The sequence below is a fragment of the Gracilinanus agilis genome, chromosome 4, assembly GCF_016433145.1.
Source record: "Gracilinanus agilis isolate LMUSP501 chromosome 4, AgileGrace, whole genome shotgun sequence".
NCBI lineage: Eukaryota > Metazoa > Chordata > Mammalia > Didelphimorphia > Didelphidae > Gracilinanus > Gracilinanus agilis.
The window spans coordinates 282,406,987-282,413,977 of record NC_058133.1 but is presented as its reverse complement, the minus strand read 5'-3'; positions in this window follow the sequence as shown (position 1 = coordinate 282,413,977).

Sequence of the window (6,991 nt, the reverse complement as noted above, 5' to 3'; positions counted from 1 at the left end):
TTCTCCCACAAGATTTTCAAAAAGTCAAGGAAATAGAAGGCATAGTCTGAGCTAAGAAAAATGAGGGAGGATCATTGATGGAGTCACCCAAATCCTTTACAATTTAGAGACCATTAATTCAAAGTATAGAGCAGATAAACAGCATACCCCCAAAGAATGGAAAACTCTGTTGGCACTTCCTGGAGAATTTTCAGAGCAGAATAACTGTGTCAATGTCTTACTTTTTTTTTTCTTAGTATTTAACTGATGTATGAGTTCTAAGGAGGTAAGAACAAGTTATACCTCTGACCTCACTAACCTCTTTCCTCAAGTACTCCAAGTACAAATCCTATGGTTCCCTTTTAGAGAGGAAGAAATTGAGATTTAGAGACACTTGTAATAAGGAACTTCTGGGACAAAATGGAGGACATCTTGAGTGACAGGAACTTCACTTTAACGTTGGTGAAAGACTTTGGAATGTGCCCAGGGTGGTGTGAGCCAGGGCCAAAAGACAGTTGGAATCACCCCTATAAATACCCAGGGACAACAGCACACTGGGGCTCATTTTTGAGAATTCCTGGGAGGAGGGTGGATTGGAGCGAGGGTAGGCCCTAGACCTGCAATCCAGCATCCATATCTGAGTGCCACAGGAAATCATTTACCTGCTACTAATAGAGCTGAGAGAGACAACACTACAGCCAACAAGAAGAACATCACTAACCTTCCTTATCCTTTGGCGGGGCTGAGCCAGGGATTGAGAGAGGGAGAAGAAAGCTCCAGCCTATTATCAAATCTATCATCCATTTGATTTAGATCACCTTTATTCATTTAGATTTAGTTTGGCATTCCCAAAGCCCTATATCCTGTTTCCTTGTTCCTAACCCTTTATAGATAGCAAATACTTCCTGTTGGTGTTCCTTTCCTAATTAGTGAATCTTCTATAGCTGATTAGGGAAGGGATTTATAAACCTCAGTCAGAATAGCTTGTATCCAGCGAGCACATCTATACCAGCCCCAACCAATCCTTTACCATCAAATCCAACCCCAAGCCAGGGCTAGAGGAGTTGTTAAACACTTATACAACTCCCATTAGGATTATATCATCACCATCATATCCTCCACAAAGGAAGATGATGCTAGTTAGGCACCTTCCAGTTTCCTGATGGCCTCAAATTGTTAGTATTCACTCCCTTCTCCAATTACTTATCTATGTAGCTCCTGAATGATAGAGGCTGCAGTTTTGTTTGTTTGTTTTTGCTTTCTAACAGTGATAGGACCAGCATTTCCCTGAAGCAATTCTTTCCTTCATCCACAACTTCTTGGGATGAGGCTTTACCTAAAAAAAAAAAAAAAAAAAAAAAAGACAAAGCTGACCCCCAGGGACCTGACTAACCTATGGAGTTTCCTTCTCTGCTTTCTTCCTTCTACTACTCTAGAGAATATCGGGTAGTCTCTGGACAGAGCTGCCCTTAGGAAAAAGGAGCCACCTTGGCCTCAGTTTCTCTGATGCAATATTCTGGTCCTCTGGGGACAGAGTTCACATGGAGTCTGGGCCTTTCAGAGTTGGTGTGTACCTAAGATCACCTAAGTTGCCATATTATGTTGATGATGACATACTGATCGGGTACATTTCCAGATGGAGATAAGGTTTCTAGAGAAGCTAAATGTCACTTTATACTTGTATATTCTTGCTATGTTAAGACAAAGTAAATCTCCTTTTCAAAATATTCATCCATGTAGGAGTACCTTATTTTGTCCTCCTTTCATCTCAATATGGAATCTGAACTAAAGAGAATACAGTGCTCCGAAATATATACTTAGTACCCAGAAAAATACATGTTTGTTGATTTAAAATGAATGATCCTAGCCAATTGGTCACTTTAATTAGTCTTTCAGATGCAGGAATGGATTTACCCTGATCTAGCCTCACTCTTACTTGTTTTTTATTTCTGACAAAGAGCACAAGAGCCCAGGATACTGTTATTGCTACAGACTGTGGCCGCTGATGAACGAATTGCATCACAACAGTATGACCTGATTAATCCAAATAAAGAAGGTTTTTTGTTTTGCTTTTTTGTTTTTACATTTTACCATTTCTCCTCTGTGAGATTTCTTTTCATTGAGTAGGGGGAAGTGAATTGGCTTGATCAATATCTTGTATAAGAGATCTAAGCAGGGCAAATCTAAACTAAAAAAGAAGAAGTTCATGAAAATGTTGAAATGATGAACTAGTTCTTGCTCCGAATTTTCTTGGAAATTTAGGGAAGGGTCCAGAATTCATTTTCTCATGGATAAGATTTGTGAGCCTGTGTTTGTTTTTTTAAACTCTTACCTTCTGTCTCAGTAACAATTCTAAGAAAGAAGAGCAAGGGCTAGACAAACAGGATTAAATTATTTGCCCAGGGTCACATAGCTTGAATGTGTCTGAAGCCAGATTTGAACCTAGGACCTCCTGACTCCAGGCCTGCTACTCTAAAATTCTGTGCCACCTAGCTGCCCTCTAGCTTGGGATTTCAAAATACATGGAAGGAGAGTTCAGTCATTTCTGATTCTATGTGGCTCCATTTGGAGTTTTCTTGGCATAGACACTGGAGTGGTTTGCCATTTCCTTCTCCAGCTTATTTTACAGGTTAGGAAACTGAGGCAAAGAAGGTTAAGTGACTTGCTCAGGGTCATACATATCTGAAGCCAGAGTTGAACTCAGTCAGTTTTCCTGACTCCAGGCCAGGTACTTTAACCACTGGGTCACATAGGTGCCCTAAGAAGGATGCTTAGAGATCAAATGATTCAAACCTCCTCATTTTTTAAATGATGAAAATAAAGTACAGAGAAGGGAATCACTTCATCCTGAAAGATCACTCCAGCTTTGGAATTCATAACTGGGAAGAACTCCTAGCTCCTCTGGCCCCTTCCCTCTGGTTAGAGAGCTCCTCCAGAATCTCCATTTGAGTGGAGTGCAAAGGCCAGTTATCTCTTTATTTCTCACCCATCTAATCACAGGTACTTTTTCAGCATTTTCTTTTTTAATGTATTGTCTTCTATTAGAGCAGGAGTTTGAGAGCTAGAATGATCTTTCTTTTAGTTGTATTCTGAGAGTTTAACACAAGATCTGGCACATAGAAAGCGCTGAATGTCTGATTTTTCCATGTTCACGCAGATAATTGTTAACAATTCCAGAATGTGAACTCTGACCTCAAATCCAGGGTTCTTTCTGCTATGGCAGGCACCTAAAACAGTGGTCTGCTCAAGAATGTTTTCTATGTGTCCATCAATTGGGGAATGGTTCAACAAGCTGTGGTATGTGACAGTGATGGAATGATATTGTGCTGTAAGAAATGAACAGGATAATCTCAGAAAGAGCTGGAAAGAGCTTCATGGACTGATACAGAATGAAATAAGCAAAACCAGGAGAACATTGTTCACAGTAACAGTAAACTTGTGGAATGATCAACTCTGATAGACTTAGCTACTCTCAGCAACACAACGATCCAGGACAATTCTGAGGAATTTATGACAGAGAATGCTATCCACCTCCAGAGAAAGAACTGTTGTATTCAGAATACAGATCCAAGCTTGCAATTTTTCACTTAAGTTTATTTGAGTTTTTGTTTTAGTATTTTCATTTTATATGATTATTCACTTACAAAAATATAAATATAAATATAAATATAAATATGTTTTGCATGATTATATATATGTGTGTGTGTGTGTGTGTGTGTGTGTGTATCCCAGATCTAATTGCTTGCCAACTCCAGGAGGGGGAAGAGAAGGGAAGGAAAAAGATCATTTGGAAAACTGATAAAGAAATTTGTTATACATAATAGGTAAAAATAAAATATCTTTATTTTAAAAAGAATATTTTCTAAATCTGGTATAAAATAGCATAATGTTATGGGCAACTATGTGGTACAGTTGATAGGGCACTGGGCATGGAATGAGGAAGATTCATCTTCATGAGTTTAAATCTGGCCTCAGTCATTTACTAACTGTGTGACCTTGAGCAAATCACTTAAATGATTAAGCACTCCTGTTTCTTTGCCAAGAAAACCCCAAATGGGATCACAAAGAATCAGACATGACTAGATTGATTTGAACAACATGTATATATGTATATGTATATAAAAACTATGTATCTGCATTGGTTATGTGGTCCATTCAAAAATTATCTTGATTTCATTCTCCACTTATTGAAATCCTGCCCCTCCTCTAAATCTAGCTCATTTGCTCCTTTCTTCATGAAGCCTTCTTTTATTTTTTTTACTCAGACTTTGCATTGTATATTATAATACTTTATCATAGGATTTAGAGTTTTATATGATTTAGAGATCATCTCTTCTAACCTCCTTTGTGTTTTAGATTAGGATACTAAAGAGCAACTTGCTCAAGGAAACACTTTTAGGAAATAGCAGAACTATGATTGAAACCCAAGACCTCCACTTTCAGGTCTAATTCTTTTTTTTTAACCCTTACCTTCCATCTTGGAATCAATACCAAGTATTAATTCTAAGGCAGAAGAGCAATACAGAGCTAGGTGATTGGAGTTAAGTGACTTACTTGTCTAAAGGTCACCTAGCTAGGAAGTTATCTGCGACCCAGACATGAACCCAGGTCCTTCCAACTCTAGGCCTGGCTCTCTGTATCTATTGAGCCATTTAGTTTCCCCTAGATTTAATTCTCTTTCCACGGTGTCACAATTCTTTATTTTATCCCACATAGCCAACTGAACATTTCCGACTGGATGTCAGGAATTACACAACATATTCAAAAGAATATTTATTATCTTTCCCCAAAAGTCTTTCTTCCTACCCACTTCTGAGCTTCCCTATTTCTGAGAGTTTCAGTCACCCACATCTACAGCCTCAAAATCATCATCAACTCCTTAATCTCTGTCACTCTACATGTTTCTCAGTCACCAAATCTTATTTGTACTCCACAATATTTCCTGCAATACATCCCTTTCTTTCCACCCACACAGACAAACCCTGGTTTAGTCCGTCCTCACTTCTCATCTAGGCTATCACAATGGCCTCCTAATTGGACTCCCTGACTTAAGTCTTTCTGCATCCCAACGCAGTCTGCAAATAACCAGCAAAGTGGTTTCCCTAAGGCAAAAGTCTTCCTTCATGGCTTTGCCACTCAATAAAATCCAGTGGATGCCTATTGCCTATAGGATCAAATACAAACACCTCCATTTGGCAGTTTTACAATGTAGCCCCTTCTTATTGTTCTTGATTTATTACACATTAGTCCTTTTCATGCTCTCTGTGGCCCAATTATACGGAACTTTCTGCTATTCCACAGACATTTTCCAGTCCCCATCTCTGCCTTTGCACTGATTGTCCTCCATACCTAAAATGCTCTGCCTCCTCACTTCTACTTATTTCAATGCCTATTTTCCTTCAAAGCCAAGTTCAAACATCATTTTTTGTAGGATAGCACTCCTCTGTCCGACACAGCTCTCAGTGCTAGAGGAGGGGAGCAGAGAAGAGGGCAGCCTGATCCCAGCCTTCAGCCAGCACTCCCACATTTAGGGCCTCTGCCTCTGGAGGCTTTGGCCTCAGGGCACATCCAGCTGGGCAGATCAGCTCAACTGACTTAATCCAACCTAGCCATAGTATAGATAAGAAGCCTTCAGAGATCAAGGAAGCTCAAACTCAAACACCTCCCCCACTTACTATGCTGAGACCCACTGTAAGAGTTCAGCTGACTGGGATCCCAGGGCAAAGGCTGTAACTGCTACAGAGTACCTTAGTACCAGCACGGAAAGCTCAGGGCTCTGACCAGGCAGCCAGCAGGGAGGCAGCTGGAAAAAAGGCCTCCACACCTTCACCTTCCACTTCAGCATCTGCTGGCAGCTGAGGAAGATCTTGCTTCAGGGCTCGTTAATACAACCAGCAAGCTTTATCAATCTAATCCAGTTAATCAGCTGAGCAGAGAAAAAGCCCCTTCAGGACAGAATAGCCCAAACTCACAGATTTAGCAAATAAACAGAGGAGCTAGAATTTAGTCAATATGGGGGGGGGGTGGAAGGAAGAGAAAAAATATGTGTAAACAATAGAAAAAGACAAAAAGAAATTATAATTGACAGTTTCTATCCAGGCAATAAACAAAGAACAAATGGAACAGAGGAGGACCAAGGAATACCAAGCAAAAACTCAGGAACTCCAGCAAATTGGACATAGGCTTTGGAAGAATGCAAAGCACAATTCAAAAAACAATTAAGAGAAGCCAAATAAAATTGGGAAAAGAACTTAAAAAGCAAAATAGATCATCTGGAAACAGAGGCACATGAAATAAAATAAGAAAATAGTGTCTTGAAAGCCAGAATTGACGAGCTTGAAAACAAGACAAAGAAAGTTAAAGATGACTTACAAGGAAAAAGAAAAATAGTCCAAAAGATAAGGGATAATCAACAAGCCAGGGATGAAATTCAGTCCTTAAAAATTAGAATCCAACAACTATAAGCAAATGACTTCACAAGGCATCAAGAGTCTATAAAACAAAATCAAAAGAATGAAAATATTGATGAAAATATGAAACACATCATTGATAAAACAAAAGACCTAGAAAATAGATCCAGGAGAGACAATTTAAGAATTATTAGACAACCAGAAAATCATGACCAAAGGAAAAAACCTGGACATTAATCTACAGGAAAAAACTGCCCTGATATTCTTGAACAAGAGGGTAAAGTAAAGTTTGAAAGAATCCACAGGGGGCAGCTGGGTGGTTCAGTGGATTGAGAGTCAGGCCCAGAGATGGAAGGTCCTGGCTTCAAATCTGGCCTCCAACACTTCCAAGGTGTGTGACCCTGGGCAAATCACTTAACCCCAATTGCCTAGCCCTTACCATTCTTCTGCCTTAGAACCAATACCCAATATTGATTCTAAGATGGAAGGTAAGGGAAAGAAAGAAAGAAAGAAAAAGAAAGAGAAAGGAAGGAAGGAAGGAAGGAAGAAAGGAAGAAAGGAAGAAAGGAAGAAAGGAAGAAAGGAAGAAAGGAAGAAAGGAA